Below are 21809 nucleotides of genomic sequence, written 5' to 3'. Positions count from 1 at the left end.
GGAGGCCCACCTGCTAATCCCGGCGGCGCACTTGTTGCCTTAAACTTGTTTGCTCGGCCGCTTCTCTGGAATGCACTTTCCTGCTTCTGCATTCCTCAATTAGCTGTGCTGCCATCCGATGTGGTCTGGGGAACTCGAAGTAATCGCAGGAAACAGCTCCATATCTAACAGCTCGTCCTCGCCGCGGTTGTTCTGAATGGCCGGTGAACTCAATTCGCTGGCCATGAGGAACGCTGATAGAAGCTGCAGGGTACTGGAGTCGAGCCACGTTTGACGAACTTCGGGATCCTTGGCCCTGGAGAACAGACGTCAAACAAACAAAACAACACAGCGCTGCCCCACGTGTAAGCGCAGGCTCTTCACCCCTGACTCGCCAGGCTATTACTGAGTCAAAATCAACCCTGATCTTTTAGTTCCCCAATTTTGACTAAACAGTTGTAACCACCCTTCCAAACAGCTATGCATTTCTCCTCGATTGCCGACAAGACCAGAGTACTATTGTTGTTGCAAAACAAAAGGGTCGTTGACGATGCAAACAACAAATGAAAACAGCCGAACATAACTTAAGTGGCCTAACTACACGAACAGCATGTTTCCAATCTATCGCAGTGGCGTACTTATCGCACGTAATGGTGCCACTGGACAATCTGGTCAACCTCACAAGTACGTAATCACAAGCGCACTAGCCTTGTGGTCACTAAACAAAACGCGTACTTGCGTTGCAGGCAAACTTTTCATTTACGCTTACTCACGTTTCTTCCCTGAAAGTCCTACAGGACACGTGACGTAAACGAACAATTAAACTCGCGGGACTTACACACTCCGCAAAACTCTTAAAATGATGCGTCTTCTACTAACTCTTTCCACGCATGCTCACTAAAGAAGTCAGAATACGGCTGCCCTCCTCACACACTAGCAACCCAGTCATAAAGTCTGCTTCCTTCCGTCCACACAGGACACGCGCTAAAGGAACTAAAAACGCTTCTCCGTGCAAATCATGCACTCACTTAAAAACTACGCGCTTAACCTTAGAAAATTCAAAACACACACGCGCTTTACCATAGGCCTTTCGACAATAACCTTGACCTTCAGGTTACTCACACACACAAAAAAAAGGCCTATCTACTTATTAATGAGCATCTCGCGAGACTACATGTTTACTTAAAACGCATCTTTCAAATCTCGAGCTTCTCAAACGAAAACACAAACAAAGCTCATACCTTTACATATTGAAAGAAAACCTAGTCTCAAATCGCGAAATTTTCCGATGCTCAAAAATAAAACAAGACACTTCATTTCTACGGAAGCGCTCCAGGCCTCCTTTTCCAAACGCTTCCGTCTGACTCATACTTTGAGTCGAACGCGGGGTGGACGTGGTCTGAAAGCTACTCTGGCTGCCGAGAGACAACAAAAGGGCTGATTCACTATCAGCTCCCCCAAGACGTTACGGTCTACTGCCAATTTGCGTCCCCGCGCCCCGCTTTCAACACGAACTCGATTGACCGCGTCGCTACTCCCCACCTGGTCTCGTCCTGCCACCTTGCGTTTCTTCGAACTGCACGCTGAGCTATGAAAAGAACTACGGAACGACGGGGAGATTAACAGCCTCGTGCCCTCTGTCCGCGTCCGTGCAGAACATTCTTCGCGGTCCCCCTTTGACCGGTGGCTCGAACGTTCTGGATGCGTCAACATCGTCCTAGACGACCGCACCTTTTTCCTCGCGCCCTGCCCTTTCGGGTTTCTCGCCAACTTTGGCGGCGCTACAAAAGTTACCGTCTTTCGGTCTTTACCGCGCTTCTTTTTCGGCGCTTTCTCTTTGCACTCGCTTTCATGTCGCCTCGTGCCTCGTGCTGGCCGGTACACATTTCGTCGGCCCGGATCGGTCTCTTACCCGCACAGTCTGAGTGATTTACATTTAAATCTACACTCTCTTTGCCTCGACTGGCGGACAGCTCAACCGACTCTGGCACAATGCAGCAGGCTTTACTCGAGTAAGACAACTCGCACTCTTGCGAACTGCCCTCTACTACATTGCCCAGCTCACGCTGTGAATCGGCACACAGCCCGTCGGTATCGATCGCTGTCTCACGCGCACAGTCCGAATGATTAATAAGTGAATCATCCCTCTCTAGGCTACCTAGACTGGCGGAGAGCCGCACCGATCCCTGAACAATGCAGTTGTATTCTCTTGAGCTACACAGCTCGCAATCCTGAGAATTACCCTCAACTGCATCGCTCAGCTCGCACTTTACTTCTGCACGCACATCTGGCTCTACATGGGTGCTCGCTTCTGTCGGGTCAGAAGTACCCTTTTCTTCGCTAGCAACCTCGCTAACATTACCAGCGACGAACACACGTGGTGACTGTGCGAAATTGTTCGCAGCTGGCCTAGCTGTCTCTACAGTCATCTGTTGGCACAGCACCTCGTCGCTCTCCTTGCGGCCTTTAACGGCCTCTATTGCCACTAAGGCATCGTTAGCAGCTAGCCTTTTCCCTTCGCTTATCAATCGGCAGCCAATCTGACAGGCACTACTCTTTTCGTCGGCTTCTGGCGAAAATCCGCTCGATGCTGCCTCATTCTTTCGCTCTGTACTACCTACAGAATTCTCAGACAGCCGTTGTCTCTGTGCCATTAACTGATCACAATACTGTATTTCTTTGATCAGTGCTGCCTTCTCTCTCTCAAACTTTTCCTCTCGCTCCCGTTCGCGTTCATTCTCACGTCCGTGACGCTCACACCTAAGAGTAAGTTCTTGAAGCTCCTGCTTCCGTTCATTCTCGCGTTCTTCACGCTGACGCTTACTCCTAAGCTCACGACGCTCTCGCAAACGTACACGACGCACACGCTCCCGTGGCTCCTGTATCACCTCCCAAGCAAGCTTAATGCTTTCATCATCATTGCCACTATCGTTAATCGCCTTTATGATAGCTGGCGTTTTCATCCGTTCGTCCGCCTCAACTCCCAAATCGTCGCACACCAACAACAAGTCTAACCTCGTCAACCTTCTAAGATCCATGGCAGCTGCCCCGACAGGTGGTTAAAACTGTTTTCCTTAATTAATTTGTGCAAACACACAATGCAACAAACTCCCGATTCCCAGAACTATCAAAATTGAACACACAACCTTTGAGTCTGGCGAATCATAAGGAAAAAAACCACGCGCTCACTTACGGTTGCAGCACCCTGCCATCCGGTTCGCTCGTCCGCTGTTGCCGGTTCCTCCGGACTCCCTGGGTCGAAGGCTCGCTCCTTCTTCGCTACTCCCAGTTTCTTCGGACCTCTTTCGACGAAGGCTCTCTCTTCTTCGCTCTTCCCGGTTCCTTATGATCTTTCTCGACGAAGGTTGATCCGTAGCGCTGCCACCAGCTGATGCATTCGGAGGCGATCCTACCGCTGCCAACCAGATGTAGGGGTTGGAGGACGGGACTTCAGGATGAAAAACCCAAACTTGGGAGGGATTTATTTACATATTATGTACAGGGAGGTGAGCGACAAGTAACAGTTGTACAGACATTACGGGCCAGCAGCAACTCGGACGCTGCGGCCCGCGGCAAGAAGTTCGAGAGAGGTGAATCACGGAATCAGGGCATGTCTCAGAATGCTCAGGTCTCTCTGGAAGGCTTCTTATAAACCCTTCGAGCACTGTAAGTCACGTCATGTTTGACCAATGGGAGAGTCCGCTCCGATGACGCCACTTTCAGCCAATGGTAGGCGCCCGTGTCGCGGTGTCACACCTGGCGGCTCTCTGTGGTCTTGCCTCGCAGACTGGCAATGCACTTCGAACGAGGAGAAGGGGAGGGCTGCTCATGCTCCATTGTCGGAGGCCCACCTGCTAATCCCGGCGGCGCACTTGTTGCCTTAAACTTGTTTGCTCGGCCGCTTCTCTGGAATGCACTTTCCTGCTTCTGCATTCCTCAATTAGCTGTGCTGCCATCCGATGTGGTCTGGGGAACTCGAAGTAATCGCAGGAAACAGCTCCATATCTAACAATACGTAACATTCACCCGTCGGCTGTTGGTGTTTTATTGTCTTTGTTTAGTTTGCTCTTTCGAGTTTTCGCACACGCGAAACCGTCGCCCGTGTCTTCTGGTGAGTGTTTGCCGCTTGCTGTCCCGCCATTCAACTCCCCTCAGAGGCTGTTTACCAACTTTAGCAACAAAAGACTGCAGAAGCATAGAAAAAAAAGTGTTTGCAGCGACTGAGCGGAAGCCGAGCGAACCCATCTGGAAATCGCAAACTTCGGCATGGACACCCGTGAGCAAAGGCATACGGACCACAGGGTCTCGGAAAAAAAAGCTAAGTTTCCATGTAATTAACGCGCATAAACTGAAATTGACAAGTACACTGGAAAGTTCTCAATGCCAAGTTTGGACTGCAGTCCTCTATTTCTAGCTGCATTCAGAGGCAGAGTCAAATATAAGCTTTATCGCGCGTCCCCTGGTCCGTATACTTTTGCTCACGGCTGTACAAACGAGTGAGCGAGCGAGCTGACTGCTACGCCGGATCTGCCGACGCCAGCGTCGGTCGCGCGTCCGAGTCCTAACCGACGCCATTTCATTTAATTTATTTTACCCTCAAGGTACATAGTACATTACAGAGGGGGGGGGGGGCTAAGAGAATACAAAGTAAACATCGGTAAAAGTAACTCAAACAAAAGAAATAACAGCAGTAATAATTCCAAATTTGAGTTTACATCCGATGATAACAAACAGAGGTACAAAAGATACAAATACAAATGTGATGTATACAATGGTAAAGAGTTCGAAAAACATATTGTGTACAGTAGATTTACAAAATGCATTGCTAACTTTTTGATCATGATGCTGATGAAAATGCGTCTGCTTCGGAGCTCCGACGCAGGCTGCGATGCTCGCTGTTCAGAACTTCGTGCATACCAGATGTGAATGAACATTGATTCACGCCGAGTTAACTGTATCTGCCTTCCCTAAAGAGGTTGTGCGAGGTTGCCGAAACCGAAATCGGTGCCGGGCGCGCCCGGACTACATTTCGCACGAATACTTTCATGTGCAGAAGCTCCGCCCCCGTAGCTTTCGCTTCGTAGCCAAGAAAAGTTGTCCGCGGGTACAGCTTGCGCGGACAAGGCAGGCGCGGATAACACAGGCTTCCGAGAGCGAGGTTGAGTTGGCGTCGCGGCGATGCCCTTTCCCCAACACGCAATACCGAAGCAGCGAGTGTTTCCTTCTCGCCCGCCCTGCTCCGTCGAGCCGTACTCGTGCCGTGGCTTCGCAGCCAATGGGAATTTAGGTACCGCATCACTGCTACAGACGCCGGACGCCGGCCTTTTCGTTCAGTGAGCCACTTGACGCTCGCGCATCAATATAATCGCCACAGAAACGTACCCTAACCCGGTCATCATGAATAAAATTAATCCGGACTGCGGGGTTTCAGTCTATTGTAGTAAGTGTGGGGGTTTGCTCAATTTAGAACACCTGCTGTGGCGCTGCTTGGCGTTGGCCGGTGATAGTTCTCGAGGTGAACAGTGGTGGCAGCGGATGCTGCACAGTGAAGTGCTGGCGGACCAACTCAGGGCTGTCCAGAGGGCCCGTGTGACGGCAGAGGGGCTCGGCCTCTCTGTACTGACGTGGGAGCGGCCCGCATCAGTCCCAGACTGATCCCTCAGGACCTAAATAAAGTTCTTCATACCATACCATAAAGTTCACGTAGATTTACACACACAACATCAGGTCTACTCGATTCAGCCAGGTTTCTCTGCATCTTATGCGCCTATTCACGGTGCGCTGCACCTAGGCCTTCGATTCCCCTAGGTGCAACGGTGCACCCTGCACCCCCCGTGCACGATTGAACGGGGCGCAAGGCAACGTGCCGCCGCGGTGCAGTGCACCCTTGAACCTTGCAGCGAGTGGGTGCAGCCCGGCACACCATAACTGGCGCCCCCTGCACCTTTTCGGTTGTTCCATGCACCACTTTCTGAATCGAACGAACATATAAGTACGCAAAAACAAATGTTCCTGGGCATTTAACAAAATTTGAACCTTCGCGTCTATCAACAGAGCACGCCCCTCCCTTTATTGATGGCCAGCACGGCACTCGCGGACGCGCACTATGAGCCGCGGTGACAAAAAGATTTATTACCGCATTGTTTCCCAACATTAATTACTCCTGCAATGCACCACCGTGATCAAAGTTATGAAGGTAATATTTCTTTTTTCACTGTGCGACTTGGTTATTGCGTTGTTCTTGGGGCTTCTCACTCTGGAGACAGGTATTTGCGTCTATACTATCTCATAACAAAAAAATTGGAGGACGCTTAAGCTTCGCCTTCAAGAGTGGGACGCGACAGCGTTCCCGTCGACCCGCCAAGGGGTATAAGACAATGCGCTACGGCACAGCAATCACTTACGATGCGCCCCGCATCGGACTTAGCGCCCACCTATCACGCGGTGAGCGTCGAGCAACGCAGCGTTGGGCGCGGCAACGAAACGTGCGCCTGAGCGAACGAAACGAACCAAAGAACTCGGTGTCTCGGAGGGGAAACGATCTACGCCAGCCAAACGTCGTGATCGGCACGGGCAGAGAGATAGATAGTAATCTAAACCGGAAGCACGGCGAAGCGTCGTCAGGGGAGAGGGAGTCCCGCGATGCGCCTGGCAGCGGTCCCAATGCGCGCGCGGCGCGCCTCCTGTCGGGGCAGCGCCGTACATTGAGAGGAGGGGGTCTTCTGTGTTTGCCGCAAGATGGCTCTGCGTGTGCGGAAAGCGCAGAAGAAATGCAGCGGAAACGCACTTCGCAACTCGTGTAATTGTGACTTCTGTACGTTACATGTTCATAATTACCGATATACACCGCAGTATAACTTTCCACGGCTCGTTTCGAAGGCAACACCGCATTCACTAGAGGCGCGTTTGCACCGCTTGGAAGCATCGAACTCGTGGCTGAGTGGTAGCGTCTCCGTCTCACACTCCGGAGACCTGGGTTCGATTCCCACCGGGCCAATCTTGGAAGTTGCTTTTTATTTATGAAGCGCCTGCCGTGATTTATCGCTCACGGTCAACGCCGCCGACGCCGACACCCGACGCCGACGACACCGGCTTTTCTGCGACACGAGCTCCTTAACGCTATCGCGTTAAAAATGGCTGTGGCTTAGCTAAGGTTAAGCCCCAGGATGCGAAGCATACTAGCCTTTATTTTAGTTGTTGAACCACTGTTTAGCCTGGTGAACTGCTGTTGCTTGGCTATATTTGGTTCGGCTAGACGAAGAAACAACTCATGCGTTACTCTGCTTCGCCTTCAAGAGTGGAACGCGACAGCGTTCCCGTCGACCCGCCAAGGGGCGCCCCGCATTGGACGCGGTGAGCGTCGAGCAACGCAGCGTTCGGCGCGGCAACGAAATGTGCGCCTGAGCAGGCGACGCACGCCTGAGCCTTAGAAGCAGCTCGTTTCTAAGGCAACACCGCATTCACTAGAGGCGCTTTTGTACCGCTTTGAAGCATCGTACTCGTGGCTCAGTGGTAGCGTCTCCGTCTCACACTCTGGAGACCCTGGTTCGATTCCCACCCAGCCCATCTTGCAAGAGTTGAGCCAAAGCCACTTCTCCTCTGTCGTCACGTCACGGTGTCACGTGGTATTGAAGGCGACACCGCCGCGCCTGAGGAGCTGGGTTGAGCTCTCGCAATATGCTTCGCATAAAAAAAATGATATTAGAAAGTTTTAGAGCAGGGGCCCGAATAGTTTGGGGCTCCATAGAGCTTTTCAGGTGTTAGCGTTGGGGCACGCACGAGTGAAGAGGTTTAGCATAGGGCTTTGCGTTTGCGGATAGCGTCTTGCGCTGACACGCCACTACGGTGTCAAAGAAAGGCTATTAGAAATAACTAAATAAAATGTACCATGTTATGATAAGAATAGTAATTTTGACTTTCGTGTATTTGCGTTAAATTACAATTTGGAGGTTATTCTGTAAGCAGCAAACGATTGGTTGCCCTTAGTTTTGAGTAACCAACTTTACGTGCCTTCACCTGCAGCCAGGCTAAGCCGTGTCAGGCCTACGAGCTATAAAATCCACAATTGAATTTGGAATCAGCGGCGTCTACTGATTCACTCTTCATAACACACGCTAGTTGAGATGAAGCGATGATGGCAGCTCCTAGCTTGCGAAATTCACGCGTTACCATGAATCGAACCCACTTTGATGCTAGGTTAGAGCCGTCGCTTCTTGGGTGCCGCCATCTTTGTTTACGCAAATCTTTTTGGGCAACTTTTGGCGCTCCCGCTAAATCAGTGAAATAGCGTGCCGTATGCAAAACCCAAATGCAGTTCGCGTCTCGCGCATGCGCAGTGGCTTCGACGCTATTTTATTGGTGCCCCAATACGTTTGGGGCTCCTATTCTAAAGCTTTCTATTCATAAATAAGAAAAAAAAAGAAACTCAGTAATTGATGTGCCAGAAACACGATTTGATTACGGGGCACACAAATAATAAGAAGCGCGAAGTTTAAAAGTACGTACGAATGCCATCGCATGTATAAGAAAGAGCGGTAGGTGAGCTAATATTTTGCTTTTTTTACATACTTCTGACTGATGTAGGCCTGTGGCCTGTCGCTTTTCTACAACGAGCTCGCGGTCACGTGATCTTTTCACGGCTGCGTCAGCCACATTCCATTGTAGGCGAAATGCAAAAAAAAAAAGCGCTCGTGTACCGTGCATTGAGCGCACGTCAAAAAAAGATAAAAAAAGAACAAGTGGCCTAAATTAATCCGGAGGCATTCATTATTTGTCCCTCATGAGATACTGTGTAGTTTCCGGAGGTTAAACTCGGGAATTTAATTTCTTCGTTATAGCGCGAAGAAACGAAATGTCATCCGTATAAGTGAAAGCCCAGCTAGATATGAAGTCTCTGCCTATTCCGACGTACGCTGTTGTAGTTATGTACAGCACACCGAGGGAGGGAGACGACACGTTGCTGCGTCCTTTCCATGGTCCCAGGCAGTATATAGTACACCGTGTTATACCGCACTATGCACTGTACTCTACGCTGCAGTATACTAGGACCTCAGACGCTAACCTTGTTGGAGCAGGAGATGGGCCGAGCTTTTAGTTCTGTCGCGAAAGTTGTTTGCCAGTGCATCCGGACGGAGCCCGGATTGTTTGTAGAACCGACAACACAAACACTGGTGCGCTGTCTGCGTTCGTTGCGTTTGCTTCCATGAGCGTTGGACTTTGTTTTCTCTTCCCGCATTTTTCTGGCTGTGTAGATGCTGCGCTTTCGACAATAAACCTTAGCGTCATTGTTTCGTCCCCCTCACGGCGTCCTTCCAATTGGGCTGTTTCGAGATTTCTGTTACGTTTCTTCGGTCCGTCGGTCGCTCCGTGATTGTCGTAATAATGCTCTGTCATCTCCCAGAGACCCGACGTCGCCCTCAATTTATTGCTGCCTGCACGTTTTGTTTTAACCTAATGTGTTCGATTCCGCCCTTTTGTTCAGACCCCGATCACGTGACCTGCGACCGCGGCCTGTTTAACAGGCTCTTCGTAACCCTGTCTGCCCACATATACCCATTGAAGAACTTGCAGAGGCTTGGTGCTTCTTCGTCAGCGGCCGCCACTTTTATATGAACCCCCCAAGAAAAGTTGGCTCGAGTTGGCTTGTCGAGTTGAAACCTTGTCGTCCGGGTACACTTAAACGCCATCAGGTAGAGCTGAGTTAGCGTCGAGACAGGTTTTGTCAATCCGCCTGCATGGAGGCGGGTTGACTCGACCGACCCGCTTGACAAGATGCGTGTAAACGCGGCCGAGGTCGGGGCTGGGTCAGCCCGAGTTGAGGGATTTGGACCTGGTGCTCGCTCGTTCGAAGCCCTGAGCGCTTTGCCGCGTCAGGTTGGCCGTACACTCGTGGGCAAAAGTACACGGACCACAGAGGGTCGACGATAAAGCTAAGTTTCTTCGTAATTGACATGGTTAAACTGAAATTGACGAGTACACTAGAAAGTTCACAATGTCAAGTTTGGAGTGCAGTACTCAGTTTGAAGATGTATTCTCAGGCAGTGGAAAAAATCGGCTTTATCGCGGAATCCCTGGTCCGTATACTTTTGCTCACGGGTGTACATGTTGTCAGCCAGCGGTACTGGTTGACAATTTACGCCCGTCTGCATTTACTCAGCGCCCGCCTCATTCGGCGGCTGCATTTCGGCACAGCTTGTGAACGACGCGCGCACAAAGTGCACGACGTTAAAAGCTGTGACCTGTGACATAAGTAAATCTACGCATTACGCGAGGTTACACGTTGCGCCGAATAAAAAAAGAAAACAAAAGCAATTGTGCGCATGTCGTTGAGTTTCGTAGCATTGAATTAACCGCTTCACGAACGATTTGCTTCACATATGATCCAACGGGTGCGTTGGATCTGCGCAATTTTTATGTGTGTCGTGCTCCTCTGTGCAAGCATCTCTCATGAACGTTATTCTCTCCACCACAGAGACAGAAAAGAAAGGGAGAAGGCAGGGATGACAAACCGAAAAGCGTCTGGTTGGCTACCCTACAGTTGAGGAAGGGGAAGCGAAAGGAGAGAGAGAGAGAGAGAGGCGGTGAATGTGTATGCATGCACGGGGACAGCGCCACGCAGTCAAAAGCACTCGCAAAAGCCAGTCATTTTCAACAACAACAAAAGAAACAAGCATGAAAGCGCCTTCGCTGTCTTCTGAGCCGACATCAGATGGGGGTGGTGTTCCATTAGCGTCTGTACGGCCAGTGGGCGGTCGTCTAGCCGCAGAAATTCGTTGGACGTTGACTGCCTTTGCACTTAAAAGCTATAGGACAGTGGCACACACATCCTGCACCGCCTTGGTCCTCATGACGCAGACAGCTAACAGCCTGAGGCGTCGAGGCTATGCTAGCTTCATCCGTCACTGCTGCTACCCCGCTAACTCAAACAAGCTTCGCGTCCTTTAGATTCCTGCGTTGCGTAGGATTATAATTGAAAGTAACGAGCTTTCTCTATCACTCTCTCAGAAATGACTTTCGGGTGCCTAAGTTCTGAAAAAAAAAAGCGCTGCCTAATGGAGCTTTCTTGTTAACAACGCACGAGTTCCGCATGGAATGGTGACTACCTACGCTAGGAGTAACTATGCAGTAGAGGAACTGTAGTCGCGCCCAACTACCTAACGACCGCACAGTGCCTTTGTCTCACTCCGTCCTCCTCTCCTTTTCTTCCATTTTTTTTCTGCAGGCCAGCGTGGGAGAGCGGACCGTTCGGTGGCGTGAGCGTCCGATTTAGCTCCCGGCGGGATTTCGCCAACGCTTGAGGGAAGCCAGGTACCTGTGCTGCGCAATGCCTTTGCAGAATTGGAGGGAGGCTGGGAGACGTCGGTGGCATGCTCGATTAGGTTGAGCGCATTAGCCTAATGAGGAACGGTTTAATCCGTACCATACAAGCCAATGTCAGTTTTTCGCTTTTTCGGGGGGGTTTGGCACGTTCGGCTATAATCGCAGTCTACGCAGAAAAGAAGAAAGGAAGTAGACTGAACGCTGACGCGATCGGGGAAGTAAGGAGCTTGAGTAGAATACGCGACACTGTTGGAAGGTCGTCGTCAACTTCGCGAAGCGTTGTCGCATCTGAAAGCGTTTCCGAGTCGTTTTGATCACGCGTTCCCTGGCGCGACGAAGTGAACTGTACAGTGCTGGGACCGTTCTGGTACTCGTCACGTGAGACACCAAGTTGCCCGAGTGTCCGAACGATGCACCCACCTTTTTCGCTGCCGCATTGAACGGCGCGAGCCGGTGTGCAGAGGACGCCACGCGTAATTACCTTTTTTTCTGCACTGTCATCGCGGAGGTGCTGCCGCCTTCCGGATTTTCTGCGGCGTGGTGCAGCCGTGGCGATATCGATAGAACGCACTCGGCGAATTACGGCTGTTGTTTCCGAGTTTGGTGCAGAAGTTCGCGTCTGTTTCCGTTCCGTAGGTTTTCCGTCCTTCGCGTAATGAGACATGTGACGCGCGATAAGCTTCAGACGATGTGACACGAATCGGAGCAAACACAATAATTTTTGCTGCGGCAAGTAAAATTTTGCCCGATTATACTCATCTTGGAGGCGCGTATATTACCTCGAGAGGCTTCACTGATCAGCTCTCGTTGATCGAAGGTACATCTGTTGCTTTAAAAAAATCTGCATAGAATGCTTTTAATGTCGTACCGGTCATAATATTTCTAACTAACACTGTAGGATATGCCTAAATGCTTTTAACTCAAGTATACATACTTCATCCTAAAGGTGGCCTTTCAAAAGGAGCGACAACTCATTGTATTATAATAAAATTATTAGTTGTGGTCATAGTAATGGTAGCACAGAAAGTCGAAGTGGGTAATGTGCGGAAGAAGTCGTAAAGCAGCACCAAGAGGTTTCGGGAAATGCCGGAGGGGACGCAGGTGTCTGGGGACCAATGGGGAGTACAAGCGCGTAAACGGGGAACGGCGCTTTTCGGCGCTGGAATCGCCGAGCCGTGAAATCTGTCCGCAGCAGCGAATCGACCGCTAAGCCCGGGCGATGTCGCGTAGGGTCTTGGGGAGGAAGATGTTTGGGGAAGGCTCAAGACCGCGAAGGGAAGATGGGGGGAAACCAGAAAAGCGTCGTCCGTCGACTGGCAACTCCGGCTGTCGCAATCGGGTGGCTGCGATGATGCGAAGATATTGTGCCGCACTTAACTACCCCCTTTCCCCTCTTGCCCTCCCACCTCTCCGTGCTCTCGTTGTGGCAGGCGCCTTTCCTGCGCGTCGATAAAAGGGTGCAGTGTAGCGTAAGGTGGGGGACTCGTTGTTGACGCGTTAACTGCTGCCGGCAGGACATCAGATATGTCACATGGCTGTTATACTTTCAATGCTCGTCAGAGCGGTTCAGCGTAAAGTTCGAAGTTGCCGCAAACTCAGCGCCGTCGGCATTTAAAGGCTACGCTAAAGCAGTAAATCAGAATGATGTACAGTTGGGCTAACGCACTTGTTGCGCGTACAGCACCGAAGGGCAACACGAACGCAACGCGCTCATGCTAGGCCTAAGCTTGCAACCGTGGCTTCGGCGTCACCCGGCAACTATCTTATTTCCTCACTATAGACCAGTGTGACGTAACAGACACGAGGCTGAACCGCTACTCTTGTTCCTCGGAGCTTTCAGTGCGATTGTTCATCAAAATAATTTTAAAGAAGAAACTAAAGAAACTGTGGTTCAGTTTCTCGGAAATTGTATCGGCGAATTAGTATCTCTTCATTTTTTTCAGTTTCGCGCTGAGGCTGCGAGGTTTTGGTGTCAATACGACGCCGAAATTCTCGCATTATGTTATACCGGCTGGGCTCTTAAACGCATGAAAAGTGGATCAAACTACCCCTCCCCCGCTTTCTTTTTTCAGCTTTTTTCCCCTTAATTTCTTTTTAAGTTGGAAATGAGGAGTCTTCGTCGCTGAATACACCGACGGCTACTCCTACTTAGTTGAATGAAACGATGTGGGAGACCATGGATTACACTAATTAACACCGAATTAAAACTACTGAAACTGCAGTGAGACGCAGCACGTATTCTGTAACGCTTTTAGATTATTCTCCATTCATCTTCTCGTATACCGGATCGCGCCGCGTGGCCGATAGCAGTGATAACGGCGATAACGGCCGATGACGACGTGCGAGAATGATGGGAGATTAAATCGATCTCCCTGGAAACTATGGCCGTGGCTTGACCGTTTCTTTATTGACCATCTGTATTCTTATTACTCGGCACTGCAGCCAATAGTCCAGCGTAATTCTCGCAGCGCTATTTAGGACGTCGAGGCAAGCTGTGTTGCGAAACGTTTCCGGGAATTCGTTTCATTTATTTGCTTCTTACCATTTTTTTTACTTTTCGCGTGATGTGCGTATATGATGAAGTGTGCGTATTGTAAATCTATGTAACTACTATTACCACCGTTGCAGTTGTCACGGTGAGGCTCTGCATGTATCGAAGAATGCCCTTTGCTTTTTGGTTGTCTTTGTCTGGAGTTGTTGGTGCCGGCCAGTAGGTCGCCTGCAACCCGGCTTCTTTTCACTCATAGATCTAGTTGTTCAAATGAAGAATAGACAAAACGCTATAGCAACAACAGTTCTAAAGCTCACTTAGACACGCACGCGCTACACAGATACACAAAAACAAATGTTCCTGAGCAGTTCGCGGAGTTCAAATGTTGCTGTTTAAACACAAGTGACGTGCCTCGTTCGTGGTAAATATAGCACTCACGAACACGCACACAAGAGCCACGGAAACGCGAGAACAAAAGTGATTACAGAAACGCGAATATGTGGAAATGCTGCACCCCCCTCCCCCCAAGAAATCACTTTTCACTTGTTCAAGGTTGTGATCAAGTTGCAATTACAAAATTACCCACAATTTCGGTATTTCTAACAGGGAGGAGGCTATAGCATGCCGAGCTAAAGAAATCTCTTCATCGGGCGTCTTCTGTCCATCGTTATTTGCAGCAGACGACGCAAGCGCGAACGAAGCGCATTCTTGTGACCTCGGTGTTGGCCGTCGCGCAGCGCGCAGTAGCGTTCCCCATGCTGCACGCATTTAAGGCAATAAAACGCACTCGAAAGGGGAGTTAGGCCTGCAGCCTGAGGGCGAGTGCGCTGACGCGAAAAGGGAAGAGTTAGGGACCGCGGGCGGAGGGGAGTTAGGCCTGCAGCCTGGGGGCGAGTGCGCTGACGCGAAAAGGGAAGAGTTAGGGACCGCGGGCGGAGGGGAGTTAGGCCTGGAGCCTGGGGGCGAGTGCGTTCACGCGAGAAGGGAAGCGTTAGGGACCGCGGGCGGAGGGGAGTTAGGCCTGGAGCCTGGGGGCGAGTGCGTTGACGCGAAAAGGGAAGCGTTAGGGACAGCGGGCGGGGAGAGTTCCCGGCGTTCCACAAATAGACTCCGACTTGGACGCTTGCGAACCTCCGCTGGACTCGGCGCGTGCGCGGCTTGTTGACTGAGTGAGCGTTTCCCGGTGGCTGGTTTATTAATGGAAAGCACTGCCTGCTTCCTTCCTGCGTGGTATATACGCCTTTCCCTCGGCTACGCGAGCGCGTTAAGCGCACACTTTAGCGTCGCGGTCTCCGCTAAGCCGCGGTTGTTTGTGGCGGTCGCGCAGAGTTGGACGCCCTCTTGGACAACGTGGCCTAGGCCGTGGGTCACGTACGCCGTTAATTGAGTGATTGGCGCGTTTGTTTATTTATGTATTTATTTATCTACTTGGTGGCGGATCTCATGGAAACGTTCTGCTACTTCGTTTCTAGTTCGAGCTTTTCGTGACCGGCGGCTTACCGCCATCCTTGTAAAAGAAGGGCGTGCAGTCATTTCATTCTGCCAGTGCTTAGCGTACGCGGCAGCAGCTTGGAGGTTAACAGAGAGGCTTGAGAATCAATTAAGATCCTCGCGCATTGAGTGATGGAACGATAAATGTTAGGCGTAACAATAAGAGATGGGGCGACACCTAGCGGTGGCCATCAGAGAACACACAGCTGTGTGGCCACTTCTCTTGTTGACATTAAGAGGCAAAAATGGAGTTGGCCGTGACACATAATGCGTAGGGAAAATAACTGGTGGTCTGTTATATAGTTACAGAATGGGTGCCAAGTTAAGCGAGGCGCAGTCAGGGACAGCACATAATTAGGCAGCGTTAAACAATTGGGAACTTTGCAGGCGTAAGATTGGCGTCAGCTAACGCGAGACGTGGATAATTGCAGATCTCTGAGAGAGGTCTTTGTGCTGCAGGTCACGTAAATTAGGCCGAGGATGATTACTTGGAAATTATTCAAATCTTCGATAGAAGAGGGTATCCCAGCTAATAGGAAGCGCTGTTGTCCGCCTCTTCTTTCAGCTGTGTTATTATTCGTTTGGCTTGGCTCACGGACGGAATAATAACTTGCCCAACTAACCATAGTTCTGTAGCAGCTTCTTAACCTGGAAAACAAAGGCCAGATTAACCCTGTAGTGCCCAACGTATCATTTTTCTGCTGCGCGAAGTCTGACACCTCGGAATTCTGATTTTAACGCAGGAAGCTTAACGCATGACGTACTCATAGCAGTGTTTTTGATGCAGTAGGGCTAAAGTCTCGGTTGTGGATAGTTGAGCAAGTTTTTACTCAAATAACATTTCATATTTGTTTTGCAAATCAGCTTTCCGCGTCCGAAAAGAAAGGTTAATAATTCCTACATGTTTTCGTGGCGTGGAACTGTACCTTTTGCTGCCCCTCGTGTAATTTCCTACGAAATTCACTAGATAACACTCAGGCGCGGGGCTAGTTCAACCAATACAGCAGTAATGATGGCTATCACAGTACACGTGGATTTGTCTGAACTTCGTGCTTGCGGCTTCAGACGTGTCTGCGATGGTATTTATTACGCTCGTACCCTTATAAATTGTTCAGCATTCGTTGTTTTCTAAACACGGCATGCGGGGCAATAATTAGTTGCTGTTCTCCTTGATAATCCTTGCTAATCATCGCACGCGCAGCGCGACATGTTGTACAGCATAACCAATTTGCAAAGTAATCGGGCCGTTTGAAGCCAGAAGCACGAAGTTAAGCCATATCCACGCACTATACTCATCATTAGGGTGCTGGCACTGAACTGCTCTACTGCCACACCCGATTCGGCTCACGGACGTCGAGATATATTTTGGAACGCCTGGAAATGGCCACCTCTGGACCGTCAAAAGCGACCGCGTCGATGTACCCCAGATCTTATCGCGTTCTCTGAATTGGCGAAAGGCTTGTAAAGTTTTTTTAGTGTTCGCGTTTTTCTTTTCTTTTTCTTATAGTTCGTTTGTTGCGGCACACCTACTCACGGGATTAATTTGTCGCCAGATATAAACATTCGCTACGCTTGAAGAATAATCATTTGGTAGTTCGCACATTCACCAACCGGTTGCGTCATACGTCTTCGTTCGGTTTGTTCCCTGCCTGAAGCATGGCGCTTGAAAAACAAAACGTGTACTTTGCAGCTACTTGGTTTGAAAACTATACATAACAGCGCTAACACATACATCCGCCAAGGAACAAGGACGAAACACAAGCTATGTGTCGGATGCAGCGCTTGTGTATCTTCCTTGTTCCTTTGTGGGCGCACATGTTAACGCTGTTATAATATTCAAATCAAGTGTGCACCAACTCGCCCAGAAAGAAGTTTTAATTTGCCGCCACTACGCACGCTATAGCGCCAGAGTTCCCCGTGGTAACTCTTGCAGGAAACTCAAGGCTATGCCGGCGGCCAGCCGCTGTGCGAGAAACCCATCTTTCGTTTTTTTTTTCCCGCAAAGGTTGCACGCGCTTCAAGAGCAGCAGCTTTTCTGAGCCGTTGCGAATGGTTCGCAGCGGCAACAAGTGCCGAGCTACGGAGAGGTGCTGACACCGCAGCACGCGCCTTGGGCCTGCGCTTGCGGGCTCCCTTATTTCGCGTGGACCCGTTGTGGCGATGATATATATATATATATATATATTCTTCCCGACACCTTGTGCGTGGCAGCGTTCTCGCCTGCCACTGCGACGGGGGCCCGTGTTGAAGATCGCCCGAGTGTGCGCGGCGCCTAGCGTCCAATTATCCGCCGAGAAAACGCGTTGCGAGATTAAAAAAAAGAAACGAAAAAAAAAACGAAGTGAGAGAACTCGTTAAGTGCCTGTTGTTGCGAGCAGCTCGAGGATAGGGAGGGGAAGGGCGGGGGGGCGTGAAGGAGGCCGCCGCCGTGGATAACAAGGGCTGCCGCGGGCGTGTCGGGTTCTGAAGTGGGACAAAGAAACGGGATTCGACGGGAGAGTTCCCCCGGAGCCTGACGCTGTTTGTCTGGATTCGTTTCCCGAGCCGCGCACCTAACGATAAGAACGTACGGTTTCGCGTACTTGGACGGCAGTTAGAGGGTGTGCGCGAGATGATGATTGTGTTGATGGGGATGCGCTTCGAGCACTTTGCATCCGAGGGATCGCTGTTTGCTGGATCCGGCTGAGAAAAAATGGCCAGGCGTAGCTTGGTTAAGCCAAGAATGCGTTGCATATTGCGCGAGTTGGGGCCCATCTTTTCCTCCGGCTGTCTTGACGTCACGTCACGTGGTTGCGCTAAAGGTCAATGGTGGCTGCCCGGCCGCGCCCAAGGGCTGAACTGAGTGATTGCAATATGCAACGCATAAAAATAGAAGCAACTTAATACCAAACATAGCGAACTTAAAAGAGAATAGACCCACATATGAGCCGCGCAGCAATGAACAATGGCTCATACCCTCAGTGGTGGCTGCCCGGCCGCGCCCAAGGGCTGAATTGAGTGATTGCAATATGCAACGCATAAAAGAGCCGGCAGATCCCACGCCCCGTGCGAATCGATGTTATTGCGAAGCAGTGTGCGGGGAGCCTACCAAGTTAGCGGAACGACCATGAGGGCGTCAAGACGTAGGCCGCTGTTTCATCACCTACATGACACGCATGTCACGAAATTCATGTCATGACCTGTCATTTATGTTCGTCATGCACTCTTGTCATACTACGCCAATTTTCGTACATACCAAGACGCAGGCGGCTGTTCGTGACCTAGATGACATTCACGTCATGACATTCATCGCCGATCGTTCATGTTCGTCATGTACTCTTGTGTCACACTATGGAAATTTTAGTACCAAGACGTAGGCGGCTGTTTCGTTACCTACATGACACGCATGTCATGACCTATCATTTATGTTCGTCATAGGCTCTTGTGCTACGCCAATTGTGGTACATACCAAGTTAACCAAACGACCACGAGAGCACCAAAAGTTAACGAAACGACCATGAGGGCACCAAGACGTAGGCGACTGCTTCATGACCCACATGACACACGTCACGATATTCATGTCATGACCTATCATTTATGTTCGTCATGCACTCTTGTCATATACTATGCCTACTTTGGCACCTCTTGCGAGTTGGGTGAATTCAGGTGTGTGCTACTTCTCCTATGTCATACGGTGCGCTAGCTTGCTTAAGTGTTGGGCTGCGTCAGTCCGCGATAAAGGTATAGAAATAAGGGTTGCTCCTTCGTGTGCTTTCCTAGCAGCTTCGTCAGCGAGGTCGTTGCTGGAGATACCGCAATGGCCAGGCAGCCACTGAAACACGCCGTCGTGTCCTTTCGCTATCACACGATGGTGCATTTCTCGTATCTCCGACACGAGTTGTTCATAGGACCCGCGACGAAGAGATGACAGAAGACATTGTGAGGCCGCCTTCGAATTGCAGAATATTGCCCACCGATTAGCCGGTTGGTCGTTAATATAATCAAGGGCACCTCGGAGGGCAACAAGCTCCGAACCCGTCGGTGTTGACAAGTGAGAAATCTTGTATCGAATGCTTAGTGATCGTGATGGTATAACCACTGCGCCGGTGGAGCTGGTCTTAGTGGAAGAGCCATCCGTATAAATTTGGACTCGGTCAACGTGGAAAGTGTGCAAACAATCCAGAGCTGATAGCTTCAGGGCCAAAATAGGCAGGCCGGTCTTCTTTCGCGACCTGCCCTGGAACCGTAAGAAGCACTTGAGGTTGTCTTAAACACCACAAAGCTGAGGTTGAACGTGCTGAGGGTGTGAAGCCCGATGGTAGGGAGACACGATGGATGTTGACCTCGATGGAAAAGGACGCCTGTGGTCGTCGTTCTGGCAGGCAGGCAAGATAGCTTGATTGCATCCGTGAAACATGACGAACATGGTCCCTAAGCCTGTCGGTGCTAATGTGAGTCGTGATCGGATGAACTTGAGCCATTATAATGGTTCCTGCTGTTGAGGCGCTCTGCGGAAAGCCTAGGCAAACACGTAGTGCCTGTGCTTGCACGCTCTCAAGTTCTCGAAGATTTGACTCGCATGTTTTAGCAAGCACGGGAGAGCTACAGCGTAGGAATGCTGAATTCACCCAACATCGCTTGCATTCCCTCGATCCATGTATGTAACTGCGGTTGTTACCAGGGCTTCCGCGTAATGAGGAAACATTGTTTACGCTTGAGCGTCGCATTCACCAATGCGTATGCGTTTTTGATTGGAATGGCCGATAGCGCCGAGTGCAATGCCTGTGGTGTCGAGGAAACTACAGAACATCTACTGCGCTACTGCCCATCTTTTGAAAATGAAAGACATGACCTCTACACAGCTCTCTACCAGTTAGATAGAAAACCGTTCACCTTGAACAAGATCTTGGGACCATTGCCTCGCATATCGCAGCTACAAAAGGCCACAAAAGCGCTGCTGCGATATTTGAAAGCTACCGGATTGAGCCAGCGTCTGTGATCCGGACTGAGTGACCGAACGATATCCCCACTGGACTATCTCTTCTTCTTTTATTCTTTCCGTCCCCTTTTCCCTTTTCCCCGTGTGGGGTAGCCAGCCGGGCTTAGTCCTGGTTAACCTCCCTACCTTTCATTTATCATATGCTCTCTCTCTCTACTGTGAGAGTTGGGGTCGGGCATGTCTAAAGGGGTAGGTGGCCGATGCCGTCACCTGATTCATCCACGCTAAGTACGTTGTTGAAGGGAGGAACTTGTTCTCATCGAGAACGAGGAGTACGGGATATATTTACAATATCTACATGAAGGGTGGAGAACGTTACATTTCATCAGTCTAGCATCCTTGAAAACGAAGCACCCCGAGGAGCCGAAAACGTCTGCTTAAAGCTCCCCTCCGTCCTCCCTAGATCCCTAGGCCAGGGAAACTGCCGTCCAACCTTCGTCCAATCGAAGCGTCCAAAGTCGTCTAAGGACTCGCCTTTGAGGGCGAGGGTTCCCACACTCACTCCCGCACTTTTGTCTCACTGAGCACACCGAAAGGAGTTGAGCCTCGCAGACAGGGATTGTCGCGCTTGATTCAAGTTGGCACTTCTTGGTTCCTGAGCGGACTCCGCATTGAGCTGCCCCGTCTGTCAAAGGACCGTGGCGGTTACTGGAGTCCGTGAGGGATGGATTTATTTTTTTCTTTTTTTCTTTCGCAAAGCTTACTCCAAGTTGCAGGTTTTTGCGCAGAACTGCTTTGCCACATTCAATGTCCCTGCGCTTCGAGTACAGTTGCTTCGCTCTGCGATTTGGTTGCCTCCTGGTTTGATATGGTACGGCGACCGCCTCTTAAAGGAGTAGGTCCCGGCTTTGATTCCCGGGACCTGGAGAATTTTCTTTTTTTTATTTACTCTGTTACTGTGAAATCCGCGAGTGTTCTGTAGCTTTCTGATACCCTCGTTTCTTGGCTTCATTAGGTGTATGTTGACTTCGCGTGGTTGCGACCACCGAACGGTGACGTATTCGGGTCACGTGCCTGCCTGCTCGCTCGCTTGCATCGACCACAGCCTCCCTCGGAAGTAGCCCGCAAAGCCCCCGAGCCTGGGCCGCGGCCTACATTACGCATCCTGATCTCGCCCCTGCGAGGCCCTATCTAAGGCCAGACTCCTGATCAAAAAAAAAAAAAAGAAATGGAGGCTAGGGCTCAGGAAAGGCGGCCCTGCAACCAAACTATATAAGGCCGAGAAAGAAGGCGTTCGAATAGCGAAACTTCCCAGTCTAACCGAAATAACATTAGAAAAAAAAATGGCCTTCTGATATAGAATACAGTCTAACCGAAATAACAAGAGTAGACAAAAAACGGCCTTCGCATACCGTATCGAATACCAAATATTTACTAATTTCTTAACGAAACGAAGTACAATGTTTACGTGTAGTCCTTGCGGGTAAGAAACAAAGGAGGCCAGTTTTTTTATTACTTTTGGCACACAATTATGATGTTCCTCTTTATTTTTGCGCATGCTGTTGCTCTATATTGCTCTATAAATTCGCTGATGTTTATTTCGTGTATATT

The 21809-nt window shown here is 50.3% G+C and overlaps 1 protein-coding gene across 4 annotated transcripts in view; it reads left to right on the top strand.

The window, feature by feature from the left end:
• LOC135899632 (protein dispatched homolog 1-like) overlaps nt 1-21809 on the top strand; it is a 500922-nt gene that overhangs the window by 303304 nt on the left and 175809 nt on the right. For all 4 annotated transcript variants that reach the window (XM_065428947.2, XM_065428939.2, XM_065428962.2 and 1 more), the window contains one exon: nt 11201-11286. The gene's annotated coding sequence lies outside the window, so the exon portion shown is untranslated. The remainder of the gene's footprint in view (nt 1-11200; nt 11287-21809) is intronic.

The sequence above is a fragment of the Dermacentor albipictus genome, chromosome 10 (assembly GCF_038994185.2).
Source record: "Dermacentor albipictus isolate Rhodes 1998 colony chromosome 10, USDA_Dalb.pri_finalv2, whole genome shotgun sequence".
Lineage (NCBI taxonomy): Eukaryota > Metazoa > Arthropoda > Arachnida > Ixodida > Ixodidae > Dermacentor > Dermacentor albipictus.
This window is presented reverse-complemented; position numbering and strand designations above follow the sequence as displayed.